The following is a 22,649-nucleotide window of genomic DNA, read 5'->3' on the forward strand; positions in this document are numbered from 1 at the left end:
TAATGGAACTGGATATATTTTCCTTTGCTTAAATGTCAAGCAAAAGATATATATATATATATATATATATATATATATATATATATATATATATATATATATATATATATATATATATATATATATATATATAGTTTAGCAATATAGTCAAAACACCACAACCTTTTATCTATTTACAATGTATAATGTTTGACTAATATGCATGAAATGCTGTATTAATTTATATCCTTGACCACACTGATATTATTATTGATATGATGCTCCTAGAAATATGTAACATGATGTTTGTGGGACTGAGCTAATCGCTATCAACCATTATGTTTGCACCACTAGTTAGCTACCAATGTGCTCAAGTAAATGAACCAGGTGCAATTATGTGACGTCTTAACAATGTGAAGCAACATTAACTAAGCTAGCCAGCTACCTGTATTCAGCACGCCACTAGCAGTACCTAATGAACATTAATATTACCTCAATAAGAGAAGCTATTCTGCCTTACATAGCTAGCTAACTTCTATATCCTATTGTTTAATGTTTTATCAGCAGCTTAGTTAACCATTTGGCGAAGTATTTATGTTTAAATGTACACTCTTAGAATAAGTGTTCTATAAGGGTGCTTTAAAATTTTCTTTGTGTAGTTAAGGGTTTTTTCGCTTCCTGAAGAGGTTATAGTTTAAAACTCTTCCTGATCAGGAATTACGTAGTTATGGGGTTTTACGCAGGTTCAACCAAAGAGATCCTTAAGGGTTCGGCTACGTTTAACCATTTCACCTAAGAGTGTATAACCAGACGAAGAAATAAAGTAAAGTGAACTTAACTGCCTCTTGTATTAGCCCAGGGATGCCTGTCACTTGGCAGGATGTGTCTAAATCCTCAGATCAGTGCTAAATTCCTCTGCTTACGACCAGCACCATTCAACACAGTCGTCACTCTGTCCACAGCTGATGCCATCATGACTCCAAGATGCGTCTGGAAAACTACAACACTCCAGTCTCCAGTCTGTGACTAAAATAAATCCTAGCTGTTAATAGTAAAGGGTGTATTTGTACAGGAGGATTTGCCATTCTGACGTTGCACTCTATTTCCATGTCACCTCCATGGATAAACAAAGATCCACCCAGCCCACTCCCTGGACAAATGCATCTTGGTGATGGACTAGCCACTCTAGGGTAGCTCATACTCACACATGTCTGTGCACCTCACTGCACCACCAACAGAAACATACCCACACAGTCTAGACTCTCCCATGGTAGGCATGAAAGACCTCTTTCAGCCAATAACCCGGCGGAAATTTGACATCTACAGGCCAAAGCCCCTTAGTGACGTATGATGCAGGCGGGTAGACGATGGATTTTTTTTGTAAACAGAATGCTAACCTCAACTTCCAGACAGCTACCCATAAATAACACATATCCACCAAACTGGTGAGTCTAAACCGCCTTCTAAGGAAGTCGAGAGAGGATTTGGTAAATAGATATTTCAACTATGAATGAACCATTTCCTGTTGAAAGAAAGTAGTGTGTGACATCATTCCATGAATCCATCTTCTATACTGCTTATCCTTTTCAGGGTCACGGGGAACCTGGAGCCTATCCCAGGGAGCATCGGGCACAAGGTGGGGTATACCCTGGACAGGGTGCCAATCCATCGCAGGGCACAATCACATACACACTCACACACCCATTCATACACCACGGACACTTTGGACATGCCAATCAGCCTAACATGCATGTCTTTGGACTGGGGGAGGAAACCGGAGTACCCGGAGGAAACCCCCGCAGCACGGGGAGAACATGCAAACTCCACACACACAGGGTCACGGTGGCAATCGAACCCCCGACCCTGGAGGAGTGAGGCGAACGTGCTAACTAAGCCACCATGCGCCCGAGATCATTCCACTGGATACCAAATTGAGATTTATTTCTTAGCAGAAATAGGACAATTTGGTCTCCTATAATGCAATGGCAAGCTTTCTCAAGTCTCATGAAGTAGCCTATAATTTATATTTACCATATTTATATGGTATGCCGAATTTAGCTTCTTTAATGGGCTACAGCAGTCAGGACCAAGAAAGATGTTAAAATGGATCGATGGTTTCAGAAAATTGATATACCTACTCAAAATCTCTGGAGGTTTTATGTACCACTTATCCTACACAGGGTCACAGGGAGCCTGGAGCCTATCACGGGGATCTCAGGGCTCCAGAATTTTTCTAATTCTTTTTTTAAAATTAGCAATATATATATACAAACCAGATAACACATATATCTGGTATTTGGTTATCACAATATTTTTTCAAACATAAAAATATACCCAGTAACTGACTTGTGCAGGTCAACAATCAAGAACTTCTTTTTTTTTAGTGTCAGAAGTACAAATGAGAGTTTACAAATGAAAGACAAATGTGATTTTACATTTGTGCAACATCATATTTGGTCAAAGACAATGGATTTCCTCGAGACTTGGAGAGCATTTTAAAGACTGAGTGTTGGTGATAATCTACTGAATGTTTATTTGTAATATTTTAGGGGTATTAATAATTCTGGCACATATGTTCCTGAGAGAAAGTACTATTACTTAAACAAAAAGGAGTCCTTATGAAAATAATTATTTGCTATAGGAAAGATAAATCATTTGTTTCCCAACTATGTGAGGACAACATTTTTGCATGATTGGGCAAACGTGATTGTGGAAAATGGAAGAGGTCCATTATTTCGGGAATTGACTATTTATTCAGTACATAAGGTATAACAGTGCATACGTGTTATTAAACAGTCATAAACTAATCCGGAGAAATGTTCCAGCTGCCATCATCACCACTGACTATTAATCTGAAACACAACAGGATGCTTTTCCTCAGAGTCCGCCCCCTCTGAGATTTAATACAATCATGAAAATCTAATCATGCACATGCTAAATATTTTCTTGAAGTCATGGTTTTGAGGATGGTTGATGTGCTTTGGCCCAATCACAGCTGCATCCCAGGAATCAAACTTAACACTGGAACAGAAGCTCGGCCAAGTATTTCAACCACTTGCCTCCTGTCAATCATGCACTCGGCTCAGGGTAGCAACGGAGCCCAAGGATTTTAGGAGGAGGACAGAATTAAAGCCTTTTCATCCCTAAATGGGAAAATTAGACCTCTAAATTCAGTCCCAGACACAGACAGTGAAATCCCAGTTAACAAATACAAGAACAATAAACAGAAATATGATGAAGACAGAAAGTCAGACAGAGATAACAACAGGAAATAAAAATGGATTCAAGGATGTCGCTTATAGCTTGACAGATGGAAAATGGCAACACTAAAGTCATTGTTCACGCACAACTAAGCTTTGGAAATAAGCAGCATGCATGACAGTTCCCATCCCAGCCTTGGCAAAACACACACAATGGGAGAGAGACTTTACACACAGCTCTGCCAATGAAAGTCTGTGAGGGAGGAATGGAAGGAATCATGGCATTGAACACACAGCCAGGCTGCCCATGATGTTGATCTGCAAAGGGTAAGTGAGGCTCACAATCTCTGTTCAGCCTGATCTAACAGCTCATAGTTCGGGTCCGGGTTCTGAAGAAAAGGACGAGCTGATTAGCTCTTGTCATGAAGCTGAGCACAGACACCCAAGAACGTGCACACTCCTGAGAATGACCTCAAATGCCTGTAATAGAGGACACGCATAAATACTGGTACCTATTTTACTACACAGACACAGATAGAGATAGAATATGAACAGATCCAGCACCTCCGGCTACAGTAGGTAGGAAAGATGCCCTGGATCCACTCACACTGTTATACAGCAATGGGGTCACACCTAACAAAGAAAAGAACATACTCGAGCAGGTTTTCCAACACACCTAAAGACTGGTTTCACCGCAAAGAATCCAACGTAAACACAGACCAGAACAGCTTGTGCCTGAAACAGTGTCTGAACAGGATAAACAGTCTGAGCAACTTCATATTTCTGCTACATTGTCTGGCTTTTAAATGTACTTTCGGTGGTATTCAAATCAAAACATCTCACATGTGCTATGAAAAGTTTTACTAAGCAAAAAAAAAAAAAAAAAAAAAAAAAAACCCAGCTTAATTTTTTTTTTTACCTTTTTTAAGTCCACTGATGAGGAATACATTTACTGAGGTGCAGTATTAATGAATCTATGTAGAACCCTAATGTGTATATTCATAAGCATTCGCCAGGTCTTGTCTCAACTCTCAACGTATGTGCGAGTGAACCTCTAAAAGACCGCCTCCATTTCTCTCCTCCCTCCATAATAGCATATAATATTAGTGAGATGTTAAAACTGGTGGTTCTGAGATGTCAAACTGAATTAGAAAGCACACTGATGAAACTGTGGAACATAAAGGAAATTGGGGTGCCCTATATCCCCCCCCCCCAGCAGGCAATTAAAGAAACACCTGATTCAAGCAGTGCTTGAATGCTACCATTACATATAATTACCCAGTTCCCCCCATCAACAAGAGTGCCCAAAGTGTGTCGTGCCTCTTATTACAGTTTGATGATTTTGAATGGACCAGTCCAGCTGATGCTCTTTATTCTCTCACAGCAGGGCAGTTAAATCTACACTGAGACATAACATGCGGCATTATAAATCGATACCATTAGCCATTCCCTCTCATATCGCCTTTCAAGCAAACCCAGAAGCTTCGAACAGCAGCCAAGTGTGTATACATAATATGTTGTGCACACACAAAGAAAGCCTGCAATACCCTCATGGCAAAAAGCAGTCAAGCGAATAGGGACTTCAGCATGTTTAAACTTCTTGTATGAAATCATCCATACTGGTTCAGTAGTGCTACACCAAGCTTATCCTGTGTAATGACAAGAATACTGTACTAAAATCAGACAATAAGTGATCTTTATAAATCTTTATACTATGGTCTGTCCGAATACTCAATTCTTATTGGCTGGAAGGTGTGAGTTAAAACCGTACTGTATATACCACAGGTAGTTCCGGTCAGTTTAATCACTGTTCTACATTAATGCGCTGCCTATAAACAACTGTAACCAGAGTAACATACAATTAAACTCGCAGCTTCATTACTAGTAGAGACGCAGAACAGACGCAGGTAATTCACACACGCACAAACTCTCTCTCTCTCTCTCTCTTTCTCTCTAATAACTATTTACTATAATTCATTCAAATAAACGTAATCCTATCGCACTACTTTATCTCTGTGTATGATTTCAAGTGGGCAGAATTGTAGACCTAATGACCCATATAAAAATAACTAACGAAAAGTAACCTTTTTTGTTATCTTTTTAGTCAAATTATCTACTGCAAACATCAATGACAGCTTTAACCTGTCAGTGCTGGCAAGTGACAATGGTATAAGCAGGATAATCTACGCTAGGGGTGCGTTACAAATTTTAATACACTCCTTGGAGATTCTTTGCCTCCGAGTGATGTATTAAAATCATGTAACGCACACCTAGCCACGGATTATCACTTACTTATACCACAGCGCTGCTTAATTCTCCAACCTGATTGGACAGAAGGTGATTCATTTTCTTTAACTGTAGCTCTGACAACAGTGCTTACGGCTATTTGAAATCACAGGTTTATGTTAACGCGGTTTCTGTTGTGTTGTATTATCGTTTCTATAGTAACAGCTGATTCACTGGGACTCGAATGGCAGACGCTCCACATAATCCAAGTCTAATAATAAAGAGATTTTTAAATGCTGTTACTTAACAAATAAAAGTCGGTGAGGTTTTCTGTAAGAACATGTTTATTTATTTATGGAAGGAGTGTCCAGTGTCAGTGCTTCGTAACTGTAAGCTCTGTGCTTTCCATTGTCTTAACATAAGCTGGTGATTGAAGAACTGTTCAAAGCTGTTATAATGCATGTGATAACAAGCACTAACTTGTCTCATGGATGTTCCATAACATTAAATATTAAACTAACTATAAATTATTCAAACATTTTACAAAATGTGTGGTTCAGTAATAAATTTAAAATTGTAATCCTTTGGAAATTGATGTGACAATCAACGTCAAGGGGTAACAGTAACTCAGCTTCGTGTTTGGCCGCATCACATCACCTTGTCATCGATTATTTTCTTTATTTTATATTGTTTGATTCTTTACTCAAATCATCTGGACAAACAAAAGAGAGAGAAGACAGACAGAGACCCACTTTAAAAGCAAGCAGGACAAGGAGACATGCAGATGTGCATTCAGCTGTCCTCATTCATGCAAAGTACCCAGAATACATATTAACATTTCTATCACACTGTTATACTCACTCATATTATCATAGGTCATAAAACTCCAAGTCACAAAAACATGCATTGTTTGCTTCTTATAAGTGAATTGAATGAACACTATGCATGTTCCTGCTGTTTCAGGAACTACACATTAGTCATGAAGTAGCCCAAAGGTCTCACCACAAAACAATTGGAGCCCAAACAGAGATTTATGATGTATATGAATAGAGGCAATGCAGACATAATGCTCTCTGGATCAAGCCACACTGTCGCCATGCCAACTGGCCCTCTAAAGATGTGCCTAACGGAGCCGGCTATGCAGGCATCCACAAACATGCAATGTGGGAACTTTCTGCGTGGTAAGAACTACTCACTGTTCAGATCTGAACGCAGTCAAATACTGTCATGACCCCAGACCCATGTCAGACACAGGCCCTGGTGACTGAGTTTATATCAGTGTCAGACAGCAGCTGAACTCATCTGAGCCATGTGAGAAGTCAGGAATTGCCTCAGGGGCCAAGAACAGCACAAAGACACAGAATAACAACCCCCGCTGCCCGGGAGCTGCGCATTTTACAGCTTCTGTTTCTATCAGCACAAGTGCAATTAGAAACCTAATGCTTTTCCAGAGACACTGGAGAAACTTTAAGTCTTTCGTGCAGGTGGCAGAAAAACAAATGCCCTTGTTTTGCTTTGAGGCCACTGACATTCCTATTCTCCTCTGCTGAAATGTGTGATTATCACAACCCCTGACTGACTTAGTCATGAAATTATAGAGGGTAAAATGTTTGCCTTTTTACAATGAACCAGCAATTTGGATATGATATGTCTGAAGGCATTACCTATTATCATTAATATCCCTCGGTTCTGATGCACTGCCAGGCAATACTTTTTTTTTAAGCAATCTGAAAGCATAATGTCCCTCAATTAATTAAGTGAATGCTGAATAAATTACATCTACAAAGCTTCCCACAAGTTCCATCCATCTCAGACGAGCCGGTGATGTGGTAACGGTGCAAACACAGCAAAAACACCATCCTTCTCCTCTGCTTGAGCCAAAGGAATAAACCTCTCCTAATTTACTGTTCCAGGAACGCCGAGCGCTCTGCTGGTGCCGGTGAAGCACCCAGACGTCCCCTCTCATTAGCACAGAGCTAAAGCAGGCAGCTTCAGAAAAGAAGTGGCCATGTAAGGTCCAAAGTAGAGGAACGGTGCTGAGGTTTTCCCTCTTTACCACGGCAGGAGGGGGTTAAATAACACGTGGGTTGAAACCTGTGGCGAGCTGCAGCCGTGGTGCAGTGATAACAGGCCAGAAGGCGCACAGGGCTGTAATTCAGCAACATCAGAGACTACTAGAGGAGAACTCTCACAAAGCCCTGTACGACCCCCACATGGTTTCACTTTTATACGGAATCATCCACCTAAGCAAGACTCACTGGCAAGCATGCTGCCAAATCCCCTGACTTCAGCCGACGTTATTTGAGATTTCGTGAAACTCGCCCACTTGAGGTCGATTTTAAATGGTCTACTCTGCCCACACATCATGTTCTTTTCAAAACAGTCATTATTCAGTATGGAATATTCACAACTCGTCTAAAAGAAATAATGGGCTGTCATAACTTTGCATATATACCAGACATGCCTTCTATCCTTCCCCTTCAACACATTTGTGAGGCAACAAAATGGTCATAAAAAAGTAACAATTCCATAACAGAGGCTTTACCTGTTAATGCCACTGCTGAGAGGTGCTTACCTTTGGTTGAGTTCTGCTTGATCCAAGTTCACAGAGGCTTCAGAAATGAAAATAAGCCCTCAGTCACCCTGCCAAAAAATGATTAAAGGTCCATTATTTCAAGCCATGAACAATAATTCATTTATGTCTTTAGGAATCCACTCTGCTTATTTTCTGCAAAGTATGCATAACTCCAGCAGCTGTAAATCCTCTAGTCTACCGAACTACTTGAGGCAGAACTGTGCAGAACTGGAAGCTGGTAGCAGTGAAAGCTCAATATGGACCAAATAATTCAATTCAGAAGAATTTAACCTGAAGCTCAGCCACATAACATAAAAAATGTCTCTCCTGGACTCTGCTCTTCCATGACTGGAAACCAGGCATAATTTTTATTTAAAGTATGAGCTGCTGGAAAAAGTGTATATGGCTCAGTTGTACATATTCTTATCACGTGCACTTCCGCTCCTCAACAGCCAAGCAGCTGTCACTTTACAACTGTGCAAGTCATTTAGACAAGAGGCAAATGTCTCAAATGATTTCCCTCATGAGTATGTGCATGCTATAACCCAATTGCTCACATTTCATAATGCATAACCAGGCTGCCATCCTGGCTGAAAATGTCAAGATGTAAAACCAGAAAGAAGGATAAGATCTGTGCATGTAGTGTGCAAAATATTCAAATGTATTGCCTTTACATGCCATCTTGACAGCCCACTAACCACAAAACACTCATGTTTTTAGCCACAAAGGCAAAAGCAGTGCAAGTACATTTACCGTACACTATTTCATGCTGAGAATATCTGGCGTAAACCATAGTGACCCATAATGTGGAAATGATGGAAAATGGATTTCCCTTCATTTTTTTGTTGGATGTAAACAGATTTTAAAGCAGACTGTTCCCGTTCTCAGTCTATACATATATGTAAGCTCAGCCCATTTTAAATTCCTGTGTTGCGATGTGACAGTACAGCACACAGATGTAAAAGTGCCTGATCCAGGTTTCAGGAATGGCTCAAACATATAAGGCTGCACTGGTTGAGCTAATCTGAAGAGGTCAGCCAATCAGAAATCAGCATCAGTCTTAAAGGATCTGTAACAAAACAGTCTTGTTCACTTGTACGGGATAAAGAGAGGCTGGGAAATGGTTATGAAATTTTAAATACTGGCATTAATTCATTTTTGTATATAAAACCACCAACCACAAACCTCATACAGTAAGTGGAAAATAAAATGAGAAAATTATACTATATGGGTCCTTTAAATGATACCTTCTTCACATGTTAGCAGCTGTCAGTAACATTTTTGCTCAAAGTATACACTCCGGTTCTTGTGGTGCCACAGGCTCTGTAAACAGTGAAAGATAAAAATGTGGACCACCACTCAACCAGTCAGGAGCAGGCAGCATCACTATTTACCATCAATCATTGTCCCTGATACCTCCCTCTTGCACTAGCATTCAGGCGATTTACTATATACTGTGTATTCTGATTTGGGAGGCAAGGTTTTAGCGGAAAAACAGAAAACAGGGGCTGTATTTGTTCAAATTTTAAATTTTTAAATGCCACTAGAATCACGGTCCTGCATATAACTTTAGCTGCATTTAGTAAGAAATAAAAATCAGCATGAGTACGTCCTAAATTGATTTTACTCCAAGACTGCAATTAGCCATGAACAATTTTTATTTATTTATGAATGACATGTTTTACATTTTATCAGTTTATAATTACATTTACTGTTGTGAGTTATCCATAAAACAAGCCAATATCTGTTACCATTACATTATAGCAGTGATAAAGTCATTCCAACTACACATGTTAAATCCATATGAAGAATTCTCCATACAAGTCTCTACAGAAGCACATCAGTATTAATCTGTGATCTGACTTGCAGCAAGCACTACCGTAAGAACTGCTGGAATAGAAAATTAATCAAAACCTTCTGAGAAATCAGGACTGAGAATTGCTGTGGTATAATAATTTCTTATCAGATGTCTTGTTTTCCCACAACCGTAAATCCTTCACAGTATTGTAATATTCTAATCTCAGCTCCTAACCCACTACACCTTCACGACCTCTGCACAGAAAAATCACCAACAAGGTTACATGCTACCATTTGTAATTCAAATTAAAAAGCAGTGCTTGGCTGCATCAGGAAACTTAATGAAGGCCGATGTCCCTGATCCCATCATGTCCTCTACACAGCAGGGACATTGGATAAAACTGAGTGATTATCGCTGGAATGGAACCTGCTCTCCCACAGGCCTCTGTCCCCTTAACCACACAGGAAATCTGATACACACATCCTGATTCCAGATGTAAATGAATTAGAAGGAAAACAAGGAAGAGACAGGAAGTGAGAGACTGAGCTTGCAAGAAAAAAAACAAACAGAGCCAGAGAAAGAAAGATATTTCAGGAACAGCTGTCTATCTGTCCGTAAACGTGTGTAATAGTTTGCCCTACATTCAGTTCAATTCAAAGCAATTTTATTGTATAGTACTGTTAACATGGCCTTTATTACAAAGCAGCTTTACAGGAATATACATAATTAAATCTCATATATATATATATATATATATATATATATATATATATATATATACAGTGAGGGAAAAAAGTATTTGATCCCCTGCTGATTTTGTACGTTTGCCCACTGACAAAGAAATGATCAGTCTATAATTTTAATGGTAGTTGTATTTGAACAGTGAGAGACAGAATAACAACAAAAGAAATCCAGAAAAACACATGTCAAAAATGTTATAAATTGATTTGCATTTTTATGAGGGAAATAAGTATTTGACCCCTCTGCAAAACATGACTTAGTACTTGGTGGCAAAACCCTTGTTGGCAATCACAGAGGTCAGACGTTTCTTGTAGTTGGCCACCAGGTTTTCACACATCTCAGGAGGGATTTTGTCCCACTCCTCTTTGCAGATCTTCTCCAAATCATTAAGGTTTCGAGGCTGACGTTTGGCAACTCGAACCTTCAGCTCTCTCCACAGATTTTCTATGGGATTAAGGTCTGGAGACTGGCTAGGCCACTCCAGGACCTTAATGTGCTTCTTCTCGAGACACTCCTTTGTTGCCTTGGCCGTGTGTTTTGGGTCATTGTCATGCTGGAATACCCATCCACGACCCATTTTCAATGCCCTGGCTGAGGGAAGGAGGTTCTCACCCAAAATTTGACGGTACATGGCCCCGTCCATCGTCCCTTTGATGCGGTGAAGTTGTCCTGTTCCCTTAGCAGAAAAACACCCCCAAAGCATAATGTTTCCACCTCCATGTTTGACGGTGGGGATGGTGTTCTTGGGGTCATAGGCAGCATTCCTCCTCCTCCAAGCACGGCGAGTTGAGTTGATGCCAAAGCACTCCATTTTGGTCTCATCTGACCACAACATTTTCTCCCAGTTGTCCTCTGAATCATTCAGATGTTCATTGGCAAACTTCAGACGGGCATGTATATGTGCTTTCTTGAGCAGGGGGATCTTGCGGGCGCTGCAGGATTTCAGTCCTTCACGGCGTAGTGTGTTACCAATTGTTTTCTTGGTGACTATGGTCCCAGCTGCCTTGAGATCATTGACAAGATCCTCCCGTGTAGTTCTGGGCTGATTCCTCACTGTTCTCATGATCATTGCAACTCCACGAGGTGAGATCTTGCATGGAGCCCCAGGCCGAGGGAGATCGACAGTTCTTTTGTGCTTCTTCCATTTGCGAATAATCGCACCAACTGTTGTCACCTTCTCACCAAGGTGCTTGGCAATGGTCTTGTAGCCCATTCCAGACTTGTGTAGGTCTATAATCTTGTCCTGACATCCTTGGAGAGCTCTTTGGTCTTGGCCATGGTGGAGAGTTTGGAATCTGATTGATTGATTGCTTCTGTGGACAGGTGTCTTTTATACAGGTAACAAGCTGAGATTAGGAGCACTCCCTTTAAGAGTGTGCTCCTAATCTCAGCTCGTTACCTGTATAAAAGACACCTGGGATCCAGAAATCTTTCTGATTGAGAGGGGGTCAAATACTTATTTCCCTCATTAAAATGCAAATCAATTTATAACATTTTTGACATGCGTTTTTCTGGATTTTTTTGTTGTTATTCTGTCTCTCACTGTTCAAATAAATCTACCATTAAAATTATAGAATGATCATTTCTTTGTCAGTGGGCAAACGGACAAAATCAGCAGGGGATCAAATACTTCTTTCCCTCACTGTATATATATATATATATATATATATATATATATATATATATATATATATATATATATATATATATATATATATATATATATATAAAGAAGAAGCCTTTCTTTGTCACATATACATTACAGCACAGTGAAATTCTTTTTCCGCATGTCCCAGCTTGTTAGGAAGTTGGGGTCAGCGCGCAGGGTCAGCTGTGATACGGCACCCCTGGGGCAGAGAGGGTTAAGGGCCTTGCTCAAGGGCCCAACAGTGGCAGCTTGGCAGTGCTGGGGCTTGAACCCCCGACCGATCTGATCAGTAACCCACAGCCTTACACACACACACATACACACACACACATATATATATATATATATAGACACACCTTATATATTCACAGCTCAAGCTTAGTAGTGTAGTTCATTGTTGAACTATTGATAGACATCTTAGCCCTCCCATTTAAGATCACGTTCAGGATCCTTGAAGACATTTCTCTGCTGCAATATTATATATATATATATATATATATATATATATATATATATATATATATATATATATATATATATATATATATATATATATATATATATAAATACTCAGGGAGTTTTTCCCTTGCCACTGTCGCCTCTGGCTCATTAGGGATAAATTTATACATTTAAAATGTATATGCTAAAGTTATACATTTCTGTAAAGTTGTTTTGTGACAATGTCCATTTAAAAGTACAAATAAAATAGAATTGAATTGAATATTTCAGAATGTATATTGTGTCCTGATTTATCATGATATTTATATTTTAGTTATTGCACAGCACTAATATGTAACATCAGTGACAGTTGCAAATCAGTAATACTCGACTAGATTGTACTGTGGCTGTGGGACAAATCTACGCAGCGCAGCGGAGCTGTCACGCAGAATCACACGAAGCAATACTGATCAGAAACGACTACTGACCCAAATCATAAAAGTTCAGCGCAGCTCATGCACTAATTCACGGTGTCTAGGTTTACTCACCAACCCTGTTGCACGGAGAGGATTAATTCATGAACAGGCACACATTCATTCACACAATACACACTGTGTGGGGCTGATGAAAGCAAAAGGATCCGCATACAAACACACACACGCACATTCATTCAGCATCTTTGCTCTCACAGATGTAGCAAGCAGCTGTGTGTGAGAGTGTATTTATGCCAATGAAAGACCATGAAGCTCTAATTTCAAAGCTGGTGCTCCTTTGTGGCGAGGCTGATATGCCCTGCCTGAGGACAGTGTGTGTCGTCGTAGGGGGACGGAGGGGTGGAGCTGTGGTGTTCACCGTCTCTCTGCACCACCGCAGGCCTAACCATGTCACCAGCCATGGCACTTGCTAAAGCTTCACCGAAAATCTAAATAATTGCTCACATAGACAACTTATATGTTGTCACCTTTCATTGGCAAAGTGTTCTGGAGTGTCCCACTTATCCTACCATTTGTGCTACTTTTAATAACCCTGATGTAGGGAGACACTGGAGCTTGGAAGCTGTTACTGGGTCAGCAGGACTACAGGCTCTCACACACTGTAGTGGCACTATGATACAGAATTAGACCATGGCCTCCACTGGATAGGGATCTCATGTGGATTCTCTCTTCTACAAGAAATATGTTTGGGGTGGTTTTTTGTTTTTTTCTTCACAGTTTGTACCTTTAAGCATATTTAGGAAGTCATAAACTCACAGGAGAGCAAATGAGAGGGAAACTAGAACAGGCAAATCAGGGACAGGCAAATGAAGGTGCGCATCAACTTCTGGAAACAACTTCTTAAACCTCTCAGTATAGTGTCATTTCTTGGACACCATTACATAATAAAAGCCAATGAGATCTCTGGTAACAAATTTCTGTTATGGGACTCATAAAATGGACCGATTCCCATGGTCTCCAAATCCCAGCACAGAGCTGAACAGCACAACCCAACATCTGTTTGAGGCATGTACTCATGTGAGCATTTACTAGCCAATGATGTAGTCATGTCAGAGCTGGAGATCTCAGAGCTCCAGAGAGTTGTACGGATGCGTAGATGCCGTGTCTGGGACCAGATGTGAGCTGTATACAAGAGGATGAGGTAAAGACATGGGTCATGCAGACTCTGGAATGGTTCTGGTCAATAAGTGAGACAGAACGTGAGATTTACTTCTAGCACAAAGCTTCTGTGTGCTGATTTCTCCTTAGTGGGTCAGTAATGCATTAAGTGGCCCAAGTCTTGGGATCACACATGAGGCTGCTTTACTTGGTTTCACCATATTGTACTAAACCTGGCTAGCTTAAGCAAACATGCAGGCCTTTATTTAGTTTTTTGGTTTTCAAAGCCCTAAGTAATGAAATCTGCAAAGCCCCGAAGAGAAACACTACTAAAACAGATACAGTTATACTTATAAATTTTAGTTATAAGATGTAAATGGTGAATTAGGAAGGAAAAGATGCACAGTCAAGCATAATGACTAATTTGTTGCCTAGACTATGCCTAGAATAGGACGTTTTGGGGAGAAGAATTGGTAACACTCACTCACTCACTCACTCAATCACCACCTTATCTTGGTCTGGTGAATCCAGAGCCTGTCCTGGGAACACTGGGCTTAAATTGGGAATACACCCTAGATTGGAAGCCAGCCCAGCACAGTGCACCATGCTTTGAATATTAGTATTAGAATATTATATTTTACATTCATTCACACCTAGTGGCAAATTACCTTAGCCAATCAACTATAATGTAATGTTTTGGGAGGTAGGAGGACACCAGAGAACCCAGATAAAGCCCATGTGGACTTGGCGGGAAAACATAAGCACAGAAATTCCACAGACACAGCCGGATTCAGGATTGAACCCGGGATCCTAGCGTTCTGAGAGGAAATGCTACCTGCTGCGTCACCATGTCAGGATTGGTAACAGTTCTGGCTGAGGTCTGATAAGCCACAAATAGAATGATGGACAATCTTGACCACCATGTTATATCTCTTTATAAATCTCTTTTCTAACGATCACCTTGCAGACCATCTGCCTCGTTATTTGTCCAGGCCTGATGGATGTAGGATGGTTAAACATCATTTCACTTCTTCATCTCAATTCAATTCGATTTTACTTTTATAGTGCTTTTAACAATAGACAGCTTTACAGAAATCCAGACGTAGATTTGGATTTAGATGCCTAATGAGCAAACCAGGGGCAAGAGTGGCGAGGTAAAACTCATAACATGAGGAAGAAACCTTGAGAGGAACCAGACTCAAAAGGGAGTCCACTGGCGTTCCACACCAGTTGAATTATAAATCTAAGAAATGTCTTCTGTATACGGTATACTATCAAGACAAATAATACCAAGTGTGTTGAAAGGATGTTCAGTATGAGGATATTGTGAATAAGTGTCCTGACATGAGCGCAGGACAGTCTTTATGATTACAGCAGCAGTTTTTAGGTACAAATCTACAGTTTACAGCTAAGATTATTCACTGAAGAAAGGGTGAGACTTGGCTATAAAGTGGAAAGTGCAAATCTTTACAATATCCATGTTGGACCATCCACAGCAGCAGAAGGTATGTCACAAGGTGCAGAAAGTTCCAAGCAGATGCAGAGCATCAGGATGAAGCAGTGAAGACCAGTAACAGGCAGAAGTTCCTGAACGACATGTCCATTTTGTCTATAATGGTCTGAGCAGGTAATCTGAGCGCACTTTAAAGTCAGTTCTGTTTGATGGACAGGAAAAGTAACTAACGCGTGTAGGAGTTCCACCAACACAACACAAACATTCCTGTACAGTAAATTCCCACCGAAGCCTGAGGGAGGGAGCCACATTTCCCAGACCAACTCAACTTTCACACTACAGTAGCAGCGTTTTCACGCTTACATACACCACAATGTGATGTGTGAGCGACAGCATGTGTCTCGGTTTTAATCTTGTGGGAGTTTGTGCACACTGGGCACCACCGGGTCACAGCGATCCTTTTCAGAACATGTATATGGAGATTATTAACTGCTTGTGCACACAACAGAAGGAATCTACCAGCAGTGGCATGAGCAACACTATAACACATCAAATGTGGCACTAGGAAAGAGGGCTGAAGGAGGAGATTAGAATGTTATTCAGCAAGGCACATATATTTAGACTGTTGAGAAGCCAAGACTTGAAATGGCTTTGAATGAAGCTCAACATTCAGCTGGTTCCAACAAGCTATAAATGCAATGTGTGAACAATGTATACATGAATAATTTATATTAGTATAGTATAGTATTGTATTGCATAGTATGTACTATTATACACAGTTTTATTTTACAGTACAGTTTGCTTGATTATTGTGTAATTCACTATCCAGCAACCATGAATACAAAGCATGACAACTAATCTTAAACTAATTGTTTAAGTAGTTGTTTAACCCAGGCAAGGCACTAGCAGTGGGGATACACCTGGGATGAGTCACACTCACGAAACCTGAATTACTTTTCCAAAGTTACCAAGAGAAAATGCGGATTAACGTGTCTGCCCAAACAACTACTGTTCTGCAAATATTAGGAAGAAGGAACTGTGAAATTACTTAATTAAAATATTTCAAGTCACACTCAAAAAGTCATCTGATGGATCTATATATAAAATGCTTACTCGATATTAGAATCCAAAGTGCAATTAAAAGTTCAGGCATTTTGTGCATTTTTTAGTTTAATAGGTGAAAGATCGAGATCGATATTCCCACTATAGCAAGTTTATCTAACGGTTTGAGTTTTGAGTGCTAGAATGAATGAATGCTAGCGCAGGAGGTGGAGCTTTCTTAATTGACAGGAAACACCTCCTTGTCCTGATTGTCCTGATTCATTCCATCCAGTTTATAATACCTAGGCCATCATAGAAGCTAGACCTTTTGCGGAGTTAAAATAATGCGATACAGAGTAGAGTCTAAGTTATTAAACTACGACATGTGGGTACATTTAGAACTTCAACATCTTTAGCAGCCAAGACTGAGACTTAGTGACTGATTCCACAGCCTGAAAATAATCACTACACCAAAAGGAGGACATTAAAAGCATGGCAGTGGGGTGAAACACTATACAGACAGAACGCAGAATCACCAATAAATCACCAATAAAAAATCACCAATAAATGCCAGTCAACATGTCTTCTAACGATGCCTTAATTCAGACTTGAGAGACTTAGTATTTTTGTAAATGTGCCAATGCTAACACAAATGTAAAAGTATAATTTGTGGACGTTTATGGCATTGTAAAGGACTTTAGCAATATTACATGTACACACACAGTCAAAGCAATAGATAAAAACCCTCACGAGAGCAAGGACATTTTGAACAAACTACTCATTAAGCCAGCCTTGATTTACATTACTCAAACAAGAGAGAACTCCGATGACTCAGCTAAGCAGTTTCTGTCATTTGAGGAAACACTGGCAGACTAAATACGCCATACTTAATCAACTGTCCATAAAAAGCTAAGGGGGTGGAAGAGAGCTAAATCATGGTTAATACAGCACATGGAGACCCAGGTCTCTGTGGTGTTCCTTTAAAACATTGCTGAGAAAGTAACAGCTGGGACAACGGGGCGTTATGACAGAAAGTTCAGACATGTCAAAACAGAGAAGAGGCACGAATGCCTGTAATGCTCAAATTATTGTATGTGCTCTGTACATGATCTCTCTCTCTCTCTCTCTCTCTCTCTCTCTTTTAATTTAATTTTTAAATCCTACAGGTTATATCACACTTAGATATACAGCACTGCTTATTTGGTCAGTATACAAACTTAAGGACGTAATACTCAAAAGTATGAAAAACAAATGCAAACTCCTTGACTCCTCTGGCACGCCTTGCTCTCTTTAATGGAACAGCAGCGTCAGCATACAGTAAAGCACTCTAAGCCTTTGATATTGTGCTGGTAAAATAAGCACTTGGTTTTAAATGGAGACAGGTGAGATGAGGACGGAAAGCTGTAAACTGTAAGCTATCCTGAGTCCCAGACTCTCATTCCTCCCCGAGGCCGAGGCTCATTTTGTCGCACGAGGAACAGCTTGGAAACCCTGGCGAAGGAGGACAAGGCAAAACGACCAGGTGAAAAGAGAGAAGAAAAACTGAAGAGGGGAATGAGCCTAGATTTTCCAAGCATTAACTTCAACATTACATTTAACTAGATTCTGGAAAGCGACCTCTTTTCTCATTTCACTCTGTGGAAAAACTGCACTCTTAAGCAAGCGCAAATACTTCTGTGATTGTGATTATTTTGATGTTTGGTTGAGAGTTGGCTCAAATTTGTCACCGCAGAGCAAATGTCAAAATCCCGACAAGTGAAGAAGCTCATTGATTTCAAGATTTCATATTTGAGATTTAAAGATAATGTGGAACCTGGAAACTTTTAGCATTAGATCCCCCATGCTAATATAAAGGATGAACAAAAGCATGGTTAGTGTATATTCTGACAATATTATACATTTTGGCTACTGTGAAATAAGTCAGTAGGAATATGACAATATAAATAGTAGGGTTGCACGGTATACCCGTACTAACCTTCCCAATTTTCTGATTTTTGGAGTTCATTTCTAAATTCAGTTATTTATTCCTAACGATGTGTTTATTCTTAGTACTCTCAGGACAATTTCAATTTGCATGATTTTATTGCTCTAGGGAACAAAAGATGAAATATGTGGCACATTGAATTAGTTGCTTGCCAACTGTATGATTGTTTTTGAGTTTTTCCAATTAATAAAGTATTCAGAGGATATCTAGTTTGTCTGTTTTCATTTATATCTATGTATTTCTGTAAATTTGGTTCATTTCATCAATTTGAATTATGAATTAACACAATATTGCATTGTGTCATGATACTACTTGGTATTGTGATACTTCAGCTGGTATAGTATCGTAAGATATGTTTATGGTATCGTGACAACCCTAGTAAATGGTACTAAGATAAATGACTTACTGTAGCAGTAATGTTAGCAGTACTAGCATTCTGGCTAATTTACCTAGTGTTATTGGTATATTTCAGCAGCTTTGAGTACTGCATCATAAATCACTCGGATCCGCTAGTGTAACAGCAGATATTCTAAGTACCATGGAGTTAGCTGCTTACTCATATTAGCTGATTTTACTACTGACTAAGATAGTGTTAATAGTGTTGTCTACTGTTCTATAAATTGATGAAAAGATGACCATGTAAATCAAGATTCAGACTTATGTCTACCTGTTACCTAGCCAGCTGGTTAACTTGATGTTGCTGATATTAGTCTATTTGAGACGTTTGCAAATTCCATATTCATCTTTCCAGGCTTTTTTCATGCGGTGTAGATATTTCTAGGGCTTAAAAACATATTTATCAAACTCGTGTGCGACACAGATTATTTTCATTGTTTAAAATGACATGTCCACGGATATTTTAAGAAGTTCATGGCAAATCCCCAAAGGGAGGAAGATGGCACATTATAAAGTGTGTAACCACGCTGGAAAGCTTGTTTTTTAAGCCTGTGAGTGGATTTGCTCAAAACAAGCAGGTCAGAACAGAACAACATGAGACATACTGATTACACATGCAATGCCATGGAGGCACTTGGGAACAAAGCTGAGATGGGAGCACACAGATAACTGCTCACACTATAAGAAATAGCGCCTGATTTTGCTGTTATTTCACTCTTTTTCTCCCTTTGGCCCTCATGTCTGTACGGACACAGTTTTCTACAGCAGGTCAGGCCTTGGTGCTCTGCTCATATTACGTTAAACAATAAAAACACACATTTGTGTGTTCCAAATGCAGTTTGCGCGCCATAGTTACTTCCTGTCTGGCCTGAAACAAGGGATTTAACATTTCCAGTGAAATGATATCCGCAGTGATATTTGGGGTTGGCCAAGAAACAAGCCTACCTCTGGATAGTTGCAGGTTTGAATACTCCATCTGATGATGCTGTGCTGAAAGTGTTATCAGTGTTATCAAATTTATCACTAACTCCAGCTATCTGGAAATCAAGAAGAGACACACTCATAACAAAATCTTTGCCTGTCGGGTATTTATAACAGCACAACGGCTTGCCCTTCCCCTGTCCTCTTACATGCTGTGCTGAGGCTGGACAGCCAAAACGTGTGAGGACTTGGTAGTTGGCACAGTGTTCCCTAATCAGCCAGCATTCCTGTGTGCTTCCTGCTGTACAGCGATTAAGGGGCAGTAGATTACATGACAACACCAGATAAAAGTGGTGCCAAATACAATTTTTCCCCTAATTTCCCCCTTTACTAGCAACCTCTTTATCAATCTCGTAGCTATAAGAAACAAAGTTGCTCCTCTCATACTTTTAATAATACAACAACAGAAAAGATCATCAATCACAAGAGGCGAACAAAGGCTAATGAGAATTAATGAGGGAGGCAAATCAAAAGGATCCAGCAAGATGTTCCACAAATTTATTTTGCATCTGTGTATTTTGCAAGTGCACAAAAAATATTACTCAATCAGCAAGCACAGAAAAAAGTACAGCAGACAATTAGAGCTGTCGAATTGAGTAAATGAAGTTTACAAGTATATCCTTTTCAAACAGGTTAAATAAGAGGTGACACAGTGAAACCCAGCACTCCTGGCTGGTTGACTCTGATTGAGCTCCAGGGAGAGATATGAAGCAGCAGGAGTACATGCTATAGTATATTTATAATATGGTATTGGTGTTAGGTTTGGGTAATGTGTGGTTTGAATATAAGAATGTGGGGGGAAAAAACACACAGTATCACCTGGGCTTGCGAGCACAGGTGTCTACTTTGATAATCTCAGTAGGATAAATTAAAATGTAGAATTATGAAACAAATGGGAAGTGGGAAAATTAAAATAATAATTTGAATTGACTGAATCCTTACTGTTTGTGTGGAGCTTCTGTGCATGTTCTCCTTGTGTCTGCATGGGTTTCCTGCAGGTCCTCCAGTTTCCTACCATCTCCTATATACTCTACATGCCAGTATGCATGTAGATTTATGTCATTTGGTGGATGTGCTTATCCAGAGCAACTTACATTTATCTCATTTACACAACTGAGCAATTGAGGCTTAAGGGCCTTGCTCAAGGGCCCTCCAATGGCAGCTTGGTGATACAGGTATTTGAACTCACTCCGGTCAGAAGTCCAATGTCTTAACCACTGGGCTACCACCACCAGCCAGCCAGTAGGTGGACTGGCTAAGGCTATGTCCACATGACTCCAGATAAACTTGAAAACACATCTTCTTCTCTCTAAATTTTGGCCTTCTGTCCACACTGAGTGTGGTGTTTTTGTCCAGCGAAAATTAAGCTTTTCGAGAACGTTCTCCCAGGTAGATTCATTTGAAAATTAGGTCGTAGTGTGGACTGAGAAGATGGAGATATTCAAAAACGATGACCCATGTGACCCATTCAACTCAAAACAAACAAAATGGTGGACGATGTTGTACTGCAGCTGCTGTGCCTACTATCCAGGTTGATATTTTTGTTAAAGCGTGAATGAGTGTGTGAATGTGTGTGTATGTTGCCCTGCAGTAGAGTGGCATCCTATCCTGGCTGTTTTCCCGCCTCGCACAGGATAAACTCACTATCGACTGCAAACCTGACCAGAATAAAGCAGCTCCTTGAAACAGATGAATGAAGAATTAATGAAACCTTTTTGTTCCTAAATTGTTTTGAACAAAATAGCCATGATTATCAATTTAGCTCCTACAATGCAGCTCTATAATACAGCATACAATACATAAACAACCTTAACACACTAGCTATAAGTCCTGTTGGACAGCGTTTGTGCAATGAGTGACACCAAAGGACAAAACATCTGAACAGATCCTATTAGCCTTAATGCTTCCTCCATTCTTAGGGTTGTGTTTAAGCTATACTGCTCTGGGTCTGTTCATGAGATTGAGTGTACATGAGATGGAGACAGCTGCCTCTGGGGCTGGAGTGGATGTGAGACATTTCTTTGTGCCTGTTGGGAGCCTATGGGGTTAGAATTGTTTCATAATTCCTGATAAATAGATTACGATCCACAAATAAATGTAGTGAGATTTACAAAAATTCCTTCACAAATGCATTGAATGAGATCCACAAGTTCGGTGCAATATGACTCTGTTACTGTCCTGATTGTAAAACAAAACGTGATTGGTTGGTGTGAGAACGTACTACGATTGGTCAGTGGCGATTATCCGATTGGCTTGAGTAGACGGTGGGCGGAGTCCAACTAATGTGTGCAGCAATCCACAAATGCACAGGACACGATCCACAAATGAATGCAGGGCAGAGTTGTGTTCGTGACATAAAAACATATTTGTAAAAATAAATAAATAAATAAATAAATAACTATAATAATAATTATTCGCAAATCTCATTTTATTTATTTGGTCAACTTCATTTATTTTTGTGAAACTACGAACATATATTCGTGGATCTCGTTCAATGCATTTGTGAATTTATTTAATTTTTAAATCTCATTGCATTTATTTGTGGATCGTAATCTATTTATTTGGAATTATGAAACAATTCTTACCCCATAGTAGCC

The 22,649-nt window shown here is 39.8% G+C and overlaps 1 protein-coding gene across 4 annotated transcripts in view; it reads right to left on the reverse strand.

The window, feature by feature from the left end:
- The window catches only part of raph1a (Ras association (RalGDS/AF-6) and pleckstrin homology domains 1a), a 76,672-nt gene that overhangs the window by 45,378 nt on the left and 8,645 nt on the right, over positions 1-22,649 (reverse strand). For 2 of the 4 annotated variants that reach the window (XM_017469898.3, XM_017469895.3), the window contains exon 2: positions 7,981-8,048. The exons of 1 other annotated variant lie outside the window; for it this stretch is intronic. The gene's annotated coding sequence lies outside the window, so the exon portion shown is untranslated. Of the gene's footprint in view, positions 1-818; positions 4,012-7,980; positions 8,049-22,649 lie in introns of those variants that run through there. One more of the 4 variants, XM_017469897.3, reaches the window with a different exon arrangement.

This window comes from Ictalurus punctatus, chromosome 6 (genome assembly GCF_001660625.3).
Source record: "Ictalurus punctatus breed USDA103 chromosome 6, Coco_2.0, whole genome shotgun sequence".
NCBI lineage: Eukaryota > Metazoa > Chordata > Actinopteri > Siluriformes > Ictaluridae > Ictalurus > Ictalurus punctatus.